The sequence below is a fragment of the Neofelis nebulosa genome, chromosome 9 (assembly GCF_028018385.1).
Source record: "Neofelis nebulosa isolate mNeoNeb1 chromosome 9, mNeoNeb1.pri, whole genome shotgun sequence".
Classification (NCBI taxonomy): domain Eukaryota; kingdom Metazoa; phylum Chordata; class Mammalia; order Carnivora; family Felidae; genus Neofelis; species Neofelis nebulosa.
In genome coordinates, this window is record NC_080790.1 from 124,464,026 (window position 1) to 124,481,578 (window position 17,553).

At 45.3% G+C, this 17,553-nt stretch overlaps 1 protein-coding gene across 16 annotated transcripts in view; it reads right to left on the minus strand.

The window, feature by feature from the left end:
- The window catches only part of PTPRT (protein tyrosine phosphatase receptor type T), a 1,082,577-nt gene that overhangs the window by 958,156 nt on the left and 106,868 nt on the right, over nt 1-17,553 (minus strand). The gene's annotated exons all lie outside the window — the stretch shown is intronic.

Consider the following 17,553-nt stretch of genomic DNA (forward strand, 5'->3'; position numbering starts at 1 on the left):
GGTGCACATGTTCTCTCTTTCAAAATTAAATAAATAAATACAGCAAGGCTCAGCAAACTGCAGCCCAGAGGCCAAACCTGGCCCACTAGCTGTTTCTGTAAATCAAGTTTTATTGGAACATGCCTAAGCTTATTTGTTTATTTATTATCATGCTATAATGGCAAGGTTTTAACAGAAACCCTATGTCCCAGAGAGCCTAAAATATTTACTACCTGGCCCTTTACAAAAAACAATTACGGTTCCCGAACGTAGGTCACTCACTGGAGACAGAATACATTTTTACACCTGATCATTCCTGACTTCAAAGTCTACGTCTGTTGTGTACCAGAGTGATACCTCCAGCAAGTCCCTTAACCTCCCTGTGCCTCAGTTTCCTCATTTATACAATAATTGCTCTATAGGATTGTGATAAGGATCGACTGGAACAAAACATGTTAAGGCCTGACAGTAGGTGCCCAGTTAGGGTTGGCTTTCTCCCTTACCCTCTTCAGGTAGAGAGACTCCTCAAGTGTCATTGTTCTGACACATAGTAGGCACACTGCGCATTCACAGTCAATTCCCACTGCAAATTCAAAATGCAGGAGGCTGCACAAAGCCCATAGGCTCCAGTTTAATATGTCTCACTGTCCAGTGATCCAGGGGATAATTTACTAACCAGGCAGCACACTTAGATTCCATACATCATCTCCTAAAGCCAAACCTGTCCTGCCCAGAGCCAACAGTTGGCTCTACCCTGGAAATGAAGAATGGGCTCCCAGGGACAGCAGATCCTGGGCTGCAGGAAGGAAAGAGCAAGCTACGGAACTACAAAGCACTCATCCTCACAAATCTCCACTTCACCAAAAGTCCCCCTTGGTGACCTTGGGTTTTATAATCCCCCCACCCCTGGCTACCTCAGAACAGAAAACTCCATCTGCCTCTCTTCTCCATCAGGTCAAGAACCACCACACGAGGAGAGTTGCGCTGGGCCAAGGTCATGGGGCAGGTATTCTTTCACCACCCCCAGTTGGCCCATAGCTCCAGTACGTCATGCCTCCCAAGCTCCAATGGTCCAAGCCACTCCCCTTCTCTTTCCAGTTTGAGCTTCTATCTTATCAGACCAGCTCAGCGGGGTGTTTCGGGCCTAGCTTTGCTGGTGTCTCCCCTATTTTGCCTGTACCCCACTGGTAAGGAAGGTTCTGGAGTCGGCCCTATTTTACAAATGGGCAAACTGAGATTTAGCAAGCTTAATCAGCTTGCCCAAGGTCACACAGCCTGCAGGTGGCCCATCTCTAGTCTCCCTGCCTCAAAGTTCATGTTCCTAACCACATACCGTGGTTCACACACAAGTGTGTGAAGTTTAAGGACAAGCTTGTGAACTGTCACTGAGATCCCAAACCACAGGCCTGTAAAATTATCCAGTCCAGCCTTCTCACTTACCAAATGGGTACACAGAGGCCCGGGCAGGAACACCACCTTCCCAAGGTCACCCAGTGACACAGTGGCCTGAGTAATACAAAAGAATGTGATGTTTACAAGAGTGTTTTTGTGTCACAGGGCTGCAAAGTGGGTAAGATTTGTCAGGCTCACAGGGTCTCATGTTTTAGGACAGGTGTTTCCTCCACTAATGCCACCACCAAAAATTGCTCATGTGCCCAAGTCTAGCCAATTTTGGTGCCAAGCTGAGATCATAGGGGCCTTTTCAACAGGACAGCCAACAGGAATGCCTAAGATGGCACCCCTTTGGCTCCAGTGGGCCCTGGGGTGTGTGTGGGGGGGGGGGGGTAGGAAAACCCTGGAGAGCAGCAGGAGGCCAGCCCCCAGCACAGGAGGAAGCAGAGGCAGAATGTGGGGCCCCCAGCACAGCCCCTGTGGCCGGCAGGAGACCACCAAGCAAATCCACCCAGGGAGCCCAGCACAGGGGAGTGCCCACAGGCAGGCAGGGGCTAGAAGGAAGAAGGTGGACAGACTGATGGAAGGGAGGGAACTGCATGCAGACTCGGGGACAGGGTGGTCCCTGCAGGCTGGAGCTGACAGTGCCTGCCAGTGAGACTGGCCTGGGAAGGCGGAGAAAGACGTGACCACGTCAACAGCGCCAACTACGGGCCACGCAGCCACTGACTCTTTCCAGCGTGTTACTCCTACGATCAGTAGGTTAAAAACTCCTCGGGAACAGACCCCAAATCTAACAACTGCCCCTCTCAACATTCGCTGGCACAGGAACCACAGACTGGGATTCGAGTCCTGCTTCTCCACCTCCTCGCCGTGTGACCTGACAACTGAGGGGGGCCTCTCTGCATCTGCGCTTCAGCCCTACAGGCCTCAGATGCTGACGGTGTGTATCCCACAGAGCTACGGGGAGGAGGAAATGAAGCCGGGTGTGTAAAAATGCTCGGCACGATGTTCTTAACAGTTGCTCTAAGTGGTGGGGAGCCTCTTCAAGAGTACATACCTCCTACAGCTTCAGAACCGGTGTAGACGACTCGATAAAATGTTACAGAACAAATTGGAAAAACTCATACAGAACTCACTTAACTTGTTAAATCAAGGAAATGAACAACTGTGGTGTAGAGGCCTTCGGCTTTTAACTACCCGAAATCAAATTGTTATTCCACTCTCCTATCTCAGCGCCCGGTGCTAAGGTTATTTGGCGTGTCTGGTGTGTGACTACTTAAGAAGGGGTAACAGGCTCTAATTAAGCCTGAAAACGTCAACGTGAGACAGGCAGGCAGTGAGCAACGTCTCTTCATGAAAACATTTCTGGGGCAGGCTTAGGCCAAAGAGCTGTCAATCAATAAATTGTTCTGTCTCAGAGCTTTTATACTCAGAATTTTGAGAGCCAGGAGGGAGGATCCTTGAACATTAATTTCTTTCCCAGGCAAAGCTACACACGTCCCAAGGGGCCAGAGGATCTGGCCCCCGTCTCCTGAGTTAATAGCACTCCTTCCATTAATACCTCCTGTCCCTACAATTCCTTCTTTCTTATTTCATCAATGTTTGTACTCTTGACTCCGCCAATGCATAAAAAGGTCAGGCACAGTTTATTAAACACCTACTGTGTGCTGGGCACTGGGACTAAGAAGAGGAAAAGAGAAGGACCTTCCCCCTTGAGCTCACCATCTCGTGAGAGGAGAGAGTAAGAAAACAATAATTACAAATATCAAGTACAGACAACACGGACTACAGGAAGGCAGAAGGCAGGGGAGGAAAATTTAGATTCTGTGGCTAAGAGATGTCATCTAAGCCAAACCCTGGGAGCTCAGGAGAACCACGCTGTGCAAAGTTGAGGGATAGGTATTCCAAAGAGAAGAAACAGTGAGTGCAAAGCCCAGAAATGGGAAGAACGGGGCTAAGAAGCTGGTAGGGCCTCGTGGGCCATGCTAATGAGCATGATTTTATTCCAGGTGCAGATGGAAACCAGGTGCAATGCAGAGCCAACAGGGTGACGTGTTCGGTTTTATAATTTAAGACCATCATGCAGTTGGCAACAAGGAAAGCTGAGGGGCATGTGGGGGATGCAGGGAGAAGCACCCAGGTACCCGCACGAGTTGGCCTGCTTCATCTATCCTACCAGAACACCTGAAAAGGCCATTGAAAAATGTCCTCCCCAGGGGGTCAGCTCAGGCACTGGGGCTGAGGTGGGGGCACATTCAGGAGCCATTCTCCAATGGTTTCCCCTCAATCCACTAGGAACCCCCTCAGGCCCAAAGAACCACTCATCGCAACCCTGGCATGGTGACGGTTCTGAGCCCAGCCCTAGACACATTCTGGGTTTCAATAAACACTTGTTAAGCTGAAATGAACTCAGTAGACAATCCCTCAGGAGATACAAGTTCTGCTATTGACAGAGGCTCACAGTGAGACAAGGATAATGGGCTCAAATCTCGTTAGCAAAGTCAGAGAACTGAGAAATTTCTGAGCTCAAAACAATAATTTCCCTTCTGCTTTCAATATTTTTGCATAGTGAGGAATCATTTATAGGGCGGCCAGGAATAATTCTTGGGCAATTATTCAGCACGCCTTAGACTTGTTTTACTTTTCACGGAAGTTAAAGATCAGTCACTTAACAGTTTCTTTTCAATATATTCCCTCCCTTCCTGCTCCCCCCATCCCCATCTCTCTGCCTCATAATCTGTTTTCCTTGATTCTCCCTCCAACCCCCCTTCCTCCACTCTGGATGCTTCTCTTGTTTCATATCTTTCTTGGGATCCCATGACTACTGTGCTTAAGCTCAGCAATTCCCAACTTTTTTATTTGACATCCCAGTGTGTCTCCAGGCATCTCCAGGGGAGTTGTGAAATTCATTTTCATTCACTTTAATTTAAAAAAGAAATATAGGCCATTTAGTTCTTTTAAGAGGAGGGAAATGGGGTGTCACTCAACCAGCAGGGAAGTGAATCCTGACTCCAGCTATTAGTTTATTGGGCAAAATGGCTCTCTTCCAAGCATTCTTGGGTTGCCTAACCAAGTACAGTGTTTTGCTAACGTCTGAGAAACTATTTGCTCTTGGGGAAAAGAAAAATAAAGTTCAGAAAGAAAAAAGAGAAAATTAATGTTCTTGTATTAACTGTTTCAAAGAGTCAGAATTCAACAAAATGATATTATATCATTCAACCACTGAGTCCTTCTATTTAACAACAGCTCACTAAGTATCCAGCATTTTCCAGAACCAAGTAGCAATAATAGCATCTAACATTTATTCAGCTCACAGGCTCTGGGCCAGGGACAGTTCTAGAAGAATTACCTTAATTATCCAAAAGACAAGAAACATAAAAGCAAAAATGAACTAAAGGGATCTCATCAAGATAAAAAGCTTCTGCACAACAAAGGAAACAATCAACAAAACTGAAAGACAACAGAATGGGAAAAGATATTTGCAAATGACATATCAGATAAAGGGTTAATATCCAAAATCTATAAAGAACTTACCAAACTCAACATCCGAAAAACAAATAATCCAGTGAAGAAATGGGCAGAAGACATGAATAGACACTTTTCCAAGAAGACACCCAGATGGCCTACAGACACTTGAAAAAATGCTCAACATTGCTTGTCATCAGGGAAATACAAATCAAAATCACATGGAGATACCACCTCACATCTGTCCCAGTGGCTAAGATTAACAACTCAGGAAACAGATTTGAGAAGGATGTGGAGAAACAGGAACTTCTTGCACTGTTGGTAGGAATGGAAACTGGTGCACTCTGGAAAACGTGTGGAGGTTTCACAAAAAAATTAAAAACAGAATTAACCTACAACTCAGCAACAGCACTACTAGGAATTTATCCAAAGGATACAGGAGTACTGACGCATAGGAGCACATGTACCCCCTAAAGTTTACAGCAGCACTTTCAACAATAGCCAAATTATGGGAAGAGCTTAAATGCCCATCCAACGAATGGATAAAGAAAATGTGGTTTATATATACACAATGGACTACGACTTGGCAATGAGAAAGAATGAAATCTGGCCATACGCAACAACATGGATGGAACTGGGGGGTATCATGCTAAGTGAAATACGTCAGAGAAAGAGATCCTATGTTTTCACTCATTTGAGGAATTTGAGAAACTTAACAGAAGACCATGGGGGAAGGAAAGGGGGGAAAATAGGTTCACACAGAGAGGGAGATAAATCATAAAAGACTCTTAAATAGAACAAACTGAGGGTTGATCGGGGAGGCGGGGGGGTGAGCATTGAGGAGGGCTCTTGTTGGGATGAGCACTGGGTATTGTACATAAGCAATGAATCATGGGAATCTACTCCCGAAGCCAAGAGCACAGTGTACACATTCTATGTTAGTTAACTTGACACTAAATCATATTTAAAGAAAATTTTTAGTCTTTTAAAAGAGAAATTTATATACTTTTAAAGTAAATTAATAGACACTATTAGAAGAGTAAACAAATAATTACCTCAATCCCCACAGTAACTCTGCAAAATAGCAGCTTTGTCCCTATACAAAACTGCTAGGGCAAGTCAAACAAACTACACCAAGTCCCACAGATACCAGGGGAACTGGAGCCCACAACGGTCTCATCACTGTCAGGACACACTGCTCCCTTGTCCCAGGGCTACAAAGACAGATAAGCTACACAACCCCTTCTGCAAGGACTCACTGTGTGTGGTGGGCAAAACAGAGGAGTCATCAATTGTGTGAGAAACAAATCAACTGTGTGAGAAAATAGACAAGAGAATGTGGGGATACAGAGGAACATCCTGAACTTAGCCTGGATGCAGAGGATACCAGAGGATGCAGGATGGGCTCCCAGGAAGAGGTCAAGAGCTCAATGGAGTTGGCTGGGCAGATGGGTCAGAGAGAAGGGGTTACGGACAGAGGGAGGAAAGTGGGCGGGTCCGGGAACAAGAGTATGCGGAAGAGGCAGGGCCTGCAGCAGAGGGGAGATGTCCAGGAGCCATGGCTGGAGGCTGGCAAGGGCTCATCAGTCGTGAGGCCCTTCTCAGGCAGGCTAAGGATGGGTCATGGAGAGCCAGGGAAGAGTGTGAGCACCAGGCTGGCACAGCCAGTCACACACAGACAGCCCTATGGTGCCAGCACATCCACAGCTCAGAGGTGGGATGCAGAGAGAGGAGCCCACCCAGAAGGCAGCTGGTCGGCTGTCTGGCAGGTGTGAAAGGGTGAGGGCTCTAATCCAGGCAATGGCCATAGGGAGGAAAAAGCAGATCGTGGAGAGACGTCCAAGTACAGTGACAGGTAGTGGTGATGCCCACAGAGGCACCTAGGAATAGGAGACATTTTCCCAAATTCTCCTGGGGGGGAAAATGATGTTTCTACTTTCATTCTTCCAGTGATGGGAAATTCCTAATATATTCTGCCATTTGCTCTACAACAAAGGCAAATATGATCAACAAAGTGACAAAGTTGGTGACATATCAAGAAGTGCTGTCCCATCCTTGATCCCACAGAGGGAGAAAGGTGCTGACCAACAACAGTCTTTTATTTTATGTTTTCTTTTGAGAGCTAGAGAGACAGAGCACAAGCAGGGGAGGGGCAGAGAGAGAGAGGGAGACACAGAATCAGAAGCAGGCTCCAGGCTCTGAGCTGTCAGCATAGAGCCCAACATGGGGAACGAACCTACAGACTGCAAGATCATGACCGGAGCTGAAGTCAGACGCTTAACCGACTGAGTCACCCAGGCTCCCCATCAATCTTTTAGCAAGTGACCTTCACGAAGGAAGCTTCATCTGTCCAGCCACTGCCCCGTCATCACAGGTAAGACACCCGCCCCCTCACCCTTCCCCTGCAGCAGCTGCACCTGACTCCAAACACTACCAGGAGTGTCAGAAGCAGCTGTCAACACTGATGCATGATGGCCAAACAGAATGAAACAAGGCTTGCATATTCAGCGGCCAGCTCTGCCTCATAGGCTGTCACCCTGTGTTTGTCCCCATCTTCCCCTCAAGCCCAGGAACATGGGAAAAGACAACCATTCACATCTCCACACCCATCTTCCTAGATCTAGAACCTCACAGTTATGGAGCAGGTTGTGGGATAAATATCCAAATTCCTGAGTCCCGCTTCCTGTCAGTCTTGCAGTGGGGAAAGATGAATGGTCTTGGGAAGAGCTAGAGTTCGTTGATTTATCTCATTTTATGACTCTTGAATTCATAAAAGGCCTGGTAAAAATTACAAAACTACATACATACATGCATGCACACAAACACACATACCTCAAAACTTGAATACACAAATCTCTCTACTTAAATATACTTAAAAAAATAAAGTGTATTTCCCAAGAGGCATTAAGTTCGTAACAGGAGTACAAATAGTATAAGGTTTGCAGCCTGATTATATTGCATCCAAGTATCTCAGACACAGGTAAAACCTAAGGCTTTGGAGAATATGCTCCTCGTGTGGAAACAAATTCCTGCCAGAGTCAGCAGGACCACACACAATCAAAGCCAGACTGGCTCTGGGTTTAAACCCTAAATTATGCCATTGACATGAGGCTTTCAAGTTTGCACATCCTATGTATTCCTGCCCAAGTGTTTCCCAGGAAAATCTGACAAGGAAGCTAGGGCACCTTCCTTCGGGTCTAAATATGCTTCAGAGGGCAGCAGGCTCTGGCTGCTGGTAACTCCCATTCCTAAGGCCTCAATGAGACAGGAGCTAAAAGACTTGGGTTCAAGGACCTTCTTTGCCACCATCTGATTCTATCAATCTGTATCCATCGTAGAAACTCTCCCTAGGCCAGTGGCTATGGATAATTATAATCCCTAATACTGACGGAGTTTTTGCTATGCCCCTGACTTTATGATGAGCATTTTACATGGGTTATTTCTGCCAATCCTCCCCCATCTTTTATGATTCCCACTTTACACATAAGGAGGGGGAGGCTCTAAGTGGGAGAGCTGGCCAGGCTGATTAAAACTGTTTGGCCATATCCCCATTATAAATCATATCAAAGCAACCCCTGGCATCACCCACCAATCACAACTGACAGCCAGGAATCCAGCATTCCCTAGCTTCTGTGCAGCCCCCCTGGACCTTGCACACTTTCACACACTTCTGCTGTTTGTGTTCTTTCCCCTGCCTGCAATGCCTGCCTTGCCTTTCTTGCCTAGAAATACCAGTCCAACTTCCAGACAATTCATGCCTCTCCACTCCTCCTCCAACACTCAATTGTCCAACACTTTTATGACCTTGTCCCCACGGCATTACAAAACTGTTTACTGGGGCACCTGGGTGGCTCAGTCAGTTAAGCGTCCGACTTCAGCTCAGGTCATGATCTCACGGCTTGTGGGTTCGAGCCCCATGTCGGGCTCTGTGCTGACAGCTCAGAGCCTGGAGTCTGCTTCAGATTCTGTGTCTCCCTCTCTGTCTGCCCCTCCCCCTCTCGTGCTCGCTCTCAAAAATAAACATTAAAAAAAAAAAAAAATTTACAAGACTGCTTACCGACCACTGCTGGGCAAACCTCTGAAAGACAGGAGCTGTACCTGCTCATTGCAACATTCCCAGGAAGCAGTACCCAGCCTGCAATGAAAATGTGTCGCAAGAAGAGAACAAGAACAGGGGAAAAAATGAATACACATCTCCTAGTAATCTAGGTACCTATTTTATAAATCAACAAACTAGTCTTGTCTCAGATCCTGGAAGCCTCGGCCATCACATTCCCCAGTCTGAGTAGGAATCCAAGACCACAGCCGTTAACAGTACCAACAAGGAAACCGCCAACAAGCCCCAGCTCAAGCCGGGTTTATAACGACAAGCCCTGCCTTCCTGGAATCCTGTTCATTTTAGCAGATTTACTTCCCTACCTGTCAAAACAGGAACTGGTGGAGAGAGATTAATAGAGGAATCAAACCTGGAGATGCTATAAGGTTTTAGAACCTTGATCTTAAAACCTTGGTCTCAGATCTGTACCTCCCAGATCTGTGACCTTTTGGTGTTTTGCCTGCATGTGTATTTTCTGCGTTGATGAGCCCCACTGATGCCCTCTTGTTCTCATCTCCCATTCAGAGAATCCCACATGGATTCCAGTCTCTGACAGCCCCTCTTTCCAAATAAAAGCCCTAAAGATAGAAACAGTAAATATCCCATCTGCCTCTTGGGGGCGATATGATGGTTTACAAGAAATTCTAAAGACCCAGCTAGCTCTAACTCTCTATGATATTCCATAGGAAACAAAATAACATGAAATAATAGCAATATGCATGAGCCCAATCAAAGACTTTCTTTTCAGAGATAAAAATGCAAAGGTGTAGTTCATGATGACTGAAAGCAAAAAATAATAAGTAGTGACATTCAAGATTGGTTTTGATCACTCCTGATTTCTAAAATCTCCCCATCACCCGACCATTATAATTTCCTGCTAATTACTACAAGCAATTTTATTAATATATTTTTCAGCCTCATTAAATATTACCTTGGGCCTAACATTAAAAATGATGAAGCTCAGTGATCTTAATGAGCATCCAAGTTTCGTCGACCCCAGAAAACCCAGACAACAGAGAACTAAACGTGTTGCTGGGCAGCTGCTCTGTTCCCTGGGCAGGTAGAAAAGCAACTTCAGAGACAAAGTAATGAAATGCCATGCCCAGAATGACACACAGGTTTGGTTGGGGCCTCCTTCAGTTCCTGTCAATTCATGAGGTGGGGCGGGGGGGGGGGGGGAGGGGGGCGGTTACAGAGAAGGCATTTTGGCTTGAGCTCTTCCTCCTCAGTCACTGAAATATAAACAGCATCCACCACTAATATTAGTCCCTTCCAGGACTCCAACAGACCAGTGTTATGGGTGATTGTGGGCTGTGCAGAGATAGGCCAACTGGAAACACGAAGGATTCACTTCTCCAGCCAACAGAAATCCGTGGCTTTCTCTGAAATGGTGGTACAAGAACAAAGGAGAAGCAGTCAAGGACCAAAGAAGATACATTCTGTTTTTCTTTCCTCACTGGCAGAACCAGAATTGTCTTCATTTCACAAGCAGCAAGCTGGGCAAGAACAGTGAGACCAGCTTCCCAGTCCTCCAAGTAAATTATTTATCAGAAGCTGAATTTACAGCTCTCGTGACTAAACTGTCAAAAAAAAAAAAAAAAAAAAAATCCTATTTCTAACACCAGTTGTGCTGTATGGTCCCAGGATTTCTTCTGTTTCCCTTAGCCACTAGGTTAAAGATGCACAGGTAACTGTAAATGTACAGTTGGCTTAAGAGACTAGCCTAGATTTACTGAACCTGCTTTCGGCCAAGACCTCAGAGGTTTTTCGATGTGTCTGAGACACACGGAGCACAACATAAAACCATTATATGGAAGAGAGGAACTGCTGGTGTTAACTAATTTAACTCACTCTTTGTACACAAGAAAACGGAGATGCAGCAAGGGGAAATGACTAGCCTTGGCCATACAAGAAGCATCAAATCTAGAACTTGAACTCCTGGATCCCCATCCATTATGCTGCCATTGATATGGCTGACATGACATGGGGTCTTTAACTGGGGATAGAGGCAGAGATAGCCATCCCAAGAAGTACGGTTTCCCTCTTCCATAATGTAGTGCTGCCTCTGGGATGGGAACTCCCTATCTCCATTCCTCCACCCCCTCACATTCCACTACTTCACAGCTGAGTCCAGCTACGGGAACGTGTTCTAGCCAACAAAATGAAAACAGAAGTGATATACAATGCGACTTCCGGGCATGACTCACGCAAACCTACAATCCGGTGCTCTGCTCCACATACTTCCAAAGGTTATTGTGAAGTTTTAATGAAATAGTACAAATGTTGCTAGCACGGTGCCTGCCATGCACTCAGCACTTAACAAGAGCTTCCACGTTCTCTCCAGAAGCTAGACACAAAAAGAGTACACATTGTACGATTCCATCCATATGATGCTCCAGAACAGACAAAACGTATCTGACAGAAATCAGATTGTTGCCTGAGAGGAGAACTGGATACAAAAGAGGCACAAAGGAACTTTCTGGGGTGATGGAAATATTTTGGATCTTGGTAAGGGTTGTAGGGTTTTACAGGAGCGTATAGATTTGTCAAAGCTTACAGAACCACACACTTAAGATCTGTGTATTTTAGTATGTATATAATACCTCAGAAAACGTTTCAATTATAAAGATCTAACTATATACTGGACACAACTAGGTAGCTTAGTAGTTAGAGAAAGAGAGAAGGTAGTCCATAAAAGTACATGACACAGCATGTTGTTCTCACTAAGGGCCCCATGTATGTTTGTGGAATTCTTGAATCAAAAACATTCCTCCTCTTTCTCCCTAGAAACAACCCATTCGACTTTGGGATGGCATCGGAAGTTCTGAAAGTGCCTCTGCCCCTGCATCCTGATCCCTGTCGCTGCCCCTCAAGGGGCCTGGCAGATGACATCTGTCCACTTCTTCCTCATGACAGAGCTCAGAGGTCTTGACCATCAAATTTGCTCTGCATACAGCTGAGCTATCTCTGAGATGTTCACAGTACTAGTCACACTCAACTCCTCAAATTCTTCTTGGACCATGAGCCCAAATGAGCCACCAGATGTCACCGCTTGAGAATGTGTACTGGATACTCCACTCAACTAATAGGCTCCTGGCAGCTCCACTCCTGTGAAGTGGTGTCCACCATCCTGAGCCCCCGCCATCAAGAAACTCATCTTGAACCTTCTATTTGGAACACAGTAACTGCTAGTATCTACTAAACACTTACAGCTTGACCAACACTGTTACTCCTCTCCTTCAGTCCTCACAATAAACTCAAAGTCTGTCATCGGCGCCACTTTACAGATAAGCTGGCAGAATTCAAGGTACCCCTTTGCCCCAGTCATTCCAAACCCATGAAATCCATCGCAAATCTCATCTCCACATCTTTGTCCCACACCCTTCACCATAAAGGAACTAGCACAACTTGGGAAGAACAACTCTTGCCCAAAATATACAGAACAAGAGCTCAATTTACAGTGGAGCCCTCAACGAAAAAACGGATACACAGAACCACAGGGACAAAGCTTACAAACATCACATTGAACAAAAGGAGGTCAACACAAAAGACCAAACACTGCAAGATCCCATTTCTACACAACTCTGAGAGATAGATCCAATCTATAGTGACCAGAATCAGGTCACTGGTTGCCTGGCCCGGGGGGGGGGGGGGGGGGGGCGGGGGGGCGGGGAGGAGGAGAAGCGGGATTGCAAAGAGGCATGAGGGAAATTTGTGGGTGATGAAAATGTCTACACTTTGACCTGGATGGTGGTTTCATGGGCATTCATTTTTCAAAATTCAAACTACACTGAGAAAGTGCGCCTTTTATTGGAATGTAACTAAAGCTGTTGTTTTTATGCAAAAACAAAGAAAAGCCTTCAGAAGCAACAGCCCTTGCTTTGAATCTTGCTTTGTCTCTTCCTGGCTGGTGACCCGGGCAAGCCACTTAACACAACTGAGCCTTGGTTTCAGGCTGTTGTCAGGACTGGAGATAATACATGCCAAACACCTGGGAAAAGAGGAGGCCTTCAATAAACAGCAGCTTCTATTATTACTGTTAATTAATAATAACGAGAAATAATACCCTGAATAACAGCTTCAATTCTGTACTTCACTTGGCTGGGTAGATCTCAAACTGCTAAATGTTACTTGCTATTAGCTCTCACTGAAAACCAATACGCGCTCTTGTGTAGCAGGCAATCATTTTAATGTTATGCTAGAAGAGATAATCAAGAAAGAATACCAAATGTATGTAGATTAAAGAATTCATGTTTTTATATGAATATAGGCCATGGAATCTCGGATTAACTCAAACCTGAACAATGCTGACAGTTACCATTTTTTTTCCCCAAAAAATCAGATTTTCAGTCTAAGTAACTCCCCGGGGAGCTCTCTACTATATTGTTACCCAGGGTATAATTTCTCTAATAAGGTCATTAAGGGAAAAAAAAAAAAAAAAAAAAAAAGAATTCTGGACCCTATAACCCCTTTAGTTTCCTCCTAAGAGTACCTGTCTCTAGAGATAAGACATATAGGTCATCATGACAAATTTAAAATCTATAGTAATCTGGTATTGATAGCTTTTAAAACTGAAATCTGGGAGCTCATCTCCTGGTTTTTTGGTCACCTCCTTCCACATTCAGAAAATGGCTTTGCAGAAGACGGTTCAGTTCTATTTAGGCTTACAAATAATTTCTCTGGGTTTGGAGCACAAAGGTGAATGAGAGAGTTTCCAGATTCTTGATAGAAGTGAGACTCTCAGGGTGAGGTTACAGAAGATTGAGCAATAATGGTGATTCTAGGGGGAACAAATAGAAGGGACCATGCAGTGACAGGCTGCAAAGGTGTTAGTTAACTCAGATTTTCAGTAAATGCCTCTAACCACCTTCATTTGGGAACCTCCTTGTCCCATTTTTAACCATCCCAAGAGCCAACCTCTGCTAAATGCAATGCTGGGTTCCCCCCATTGTGCACTTACTCTCAGGACAGATCAACCCATCATGAGCAGTCTCCCTTTTGGCAGAAATGCCTTAGAGCTATTATTTCATAATGACAGCTGGGGAATCGAGGGCCTTCTACAGACCTATGGAAGGAAGCCTCCAGAGAAATAATGAAGCAATGATTACCTAGACAGGGCCACTGAAACTGGACTCTTCGACCGGAGAGGAAGCTGTGCAAGTTCCCAGGTGTTCTACTCCATCTCCAGCCCAACTCCGGTCCTAACAGTCCACAGGTCTCTAGGAATAAAGACTCACTAGCACACCTGGACTCTTTAAAAAATACAAGTTGCTAATGCTTTGCTAGAAGGAAAACAGCCTTCACTTGACAATAGGTAGGCCTCCACTGTCCTGGGACTTTTCTATAGCACATGAAAATCTCACTGGAAACTTCCCCTTGACTTTATCTCCCCCAACTCCATAGCATAAAACCAGTCTCTCCTCATGGTCCCAGGGCAGCTCTTCCTGCCCACGGGTCCTGTCCCTGGGCTTTAATAAAATCACTTTTTGTGTGTGTGCATAAAAGAAAAGAAAATTTGCTAATAGGATAGTTTTAGGTTTTGCCTTTCTTTTTATTTACTCATGAAAAACCGGTTTTTTTTCAAGAGGCCGAAAGAACTTTTCTTAAAAATGACTTCCCTTCTAGGGCAGAGACTAATGCCTCTTCATCCCACACCATTTCCTCTTCTCCCTGGGCACACAAAGAGACCACACTTCCCAGGACCCCCTACAGTCAGGCAGTTAGGCATAGCTGTGTTACCTGAATGCCTGTCAACGCAATGCAGACAGATACAACAATGGTAATCCTTAGGCCTGGGCCATAAAAACTTCCCACACCACTTTACACCCTTTCTTCTCCCTTCCACCAGGGAAGGATCCCATGGACTCAGAATGGCAGAGCCACAAATGGAAACATTTTTAGTCCTGAATGCTTGTATGGGACACAGCTCCTCCATCATCCACCCTAGACATGGTTTAAAAAAAAATAAAAAATAAAAAATAAATAAATAAATAAATAAATAAATAAAAAAGAAAGAAAGAAAGAAAAAGAAACAAATTTTCAGACTCTGAAATGTTGAAGTTGTTATAGGAGTTCATCTGTCCTAACAAACCTTCCTCCTATATAGTTATCCCCTCAAAACCTCTATTAAATGGAGCACCTGGGTGGTTCAGTTGCACATCTGACTCTTAATTTGGGCTCAGGTCATCATCTCAAGGTTTGTGAGTTCAAGCCCCCCATCAGAGTCTGTGCTGACAGTGCTGGGCCTGCTTGGGATTCTCTCCCCCACCGCAACCCCCCCCCTCTACCCGACTTTTGTGTACACGCTCTCGCTCTCAAGTAAACTTGAAAAACAAAAAAAACAAAAACAAAAACCTCTACAAAATGATTTCAAATAGAAAAACAGCAAAGGGATGCCAACATCGAGCTTACGCAGGACAAATATTTATCAAAACCCACCATAAGTCAGCCTGCTTCAAGCTCTGAACTGTCTACAGGCATCCTTATCCCTTCCTTCCACAACGATCAAGTTCAAGTAAGTCTTCCCCTAAGTTAAGAGCTGACAGGAGCTGGCTGGTGTCAAACAGGAAGCCCACATGCCTCAAGCTGCCACTGGTAACACTTCAATTAACCACCACCTGCTTATCATGAGGTTCTCAGTACAGCTTTTTCCACTGTCTCCCAAAGAAAAGGTTAATGGGAAGTGTCAAGATCCAATAGGCAGGAAAGTCCCAGCCCTCAGTTGAGAAAATAGAAGAAGTTATTTCTAGACTCAGTCATGGTTCTGAAAGCTAGCATGTATCATCCTGGTACCCTCCTGCCTTCAGATTTTCCTTCCTCTCATGTGGATACAGCTTGTCCTCACTGCTGAAGATGATCCTTCCACCCATGGCCAAAATTTCCTCTCCTCCAGGCCATGCTTCTGAAGAGCTACACTCTAGACTGGAAGCATCTCCAAAGGGAGAAACCATCCTCTTCCCTTCTACATCCCCAGCCCTAAGTACACAGTAGGTAGGTGCACTAGTTAGCACGGGCTAGCTGCTATACCAAATATTATCAACACTTTGATGGCTTCAAACAATGAATGTTTTCTATGCACTCACACAACAGCCCAACATAGATTTATGGACAAAAAGTAAACAAATGCTCCCATAGTTCCACCAAACCCTACAGCCTCAGAGTCTTCTGAAGTCAAGACCAGGGAAACACCACACATGGTAGAAATTTACAGGCCTAACAGAAGTATATATACATCATCACCACAGTCACCCACATTCCCCTGACCAGAATCCAATATAGACCACATCTGACAAGAAGGTCTAGGAATGTATTCTCACTATGGCTCAGATGGAAAGGAGAAATGGATTTTGGCGATCCCATAGTTCTTTATGACCCAGTGGGGGCAAAGAAGGTCTCCCAGAAGCTTGTTGGCCAGCTTTCAAGGACTGTATTCAAAGATCTGTTGATCAAAAAATGAAATTTCTCAATGGGGCACCTGGGTGGCTCAGTTGGTTACACATCAGACTCTTGATTTAAGCTCAGGTCATGATCTCGTGGTTCATGAGATCAAGCCCTGCATTCAGCTCTGCACTGACGGCATGGAGCCTACTTGGGATTTTTTCTGCTCCCCGCCCCCCTGCCCCCACTCATGTTCTCATTCTCTCAAAATAAGCAAAGAAAAATTAAAATTCCCACAACTATGTAGGGAGGTTAACCTTCACACAATAACCAGGATAATGCATGCCAGCCTGAGGCCAATGTAAGGTGGGACCTCATACAAGTTGGGAGCCAAGTATCAGAAATGTAAGATTTGGGTGTGCACGAGACAGGCCAGGAAGATCCTAAGAGGGGGAAAAGCATGCATTTGCATCCTAGATTCATGCTGGCTGGGACACGAAGATTCATGCTTCCATAGCTAGCTAGCCAAGGGGGCTCAGTGGAGACCTCTCACTTCATAGATGGGGAAGTGGAGCTGTCCAGACAGGTACAGCAGTTTGCAAGCTGCATGTCCAGCCAGCAGGAAAGCCAGGACTGGAGCTCTGCTCCCTGATTCTATCATTCCCAGTCCACTATGTCACTTGTGTTGTGTATTCCTCTCTCAGATCAAAGATTTCTGGAAACGGGTTTCCCATCCAGGCATTTTGTGTCTCCAAAGTCTCTCCTTCCAAAGTTACATAAATGTACAAATGGCAGGTGCCTGTGTGAGGCACAAGGACACTCATATACTCACCACAGTCTATGTCACCCAGATGGCTTCCTGCTCATGCAAGAAGGACTCAGCTCAGTTTTCATCCATAAAGGTTTCTTTATTTGTCCCCGGAGGGCTTCCTGTCACCTACAAGAGCACTTCTCTGCAAGCTCTGTGAATTACAACTCTTTTAGAGGGTATGTTCCAGACAATGAACTTCCTTCCTTCCATCTTTTAAAATGAGATTAACCCAAGAACATTGCAGAGTCTCCATGAAAGGCTTCCAATGATAAGCGTTTCTTTAACAATGGTGTGGGAATACCTCCCCCGCTTTTTCTAAATCTGAGGAAGTTTGGAAGCCCAAGCTTTCTTTGAATAAGGATGGCAGACGGGCACAATTCTTAAGAGTTTATCAACCTAGCATTCAAGCCCACAGGGGCTAGGAAATCCG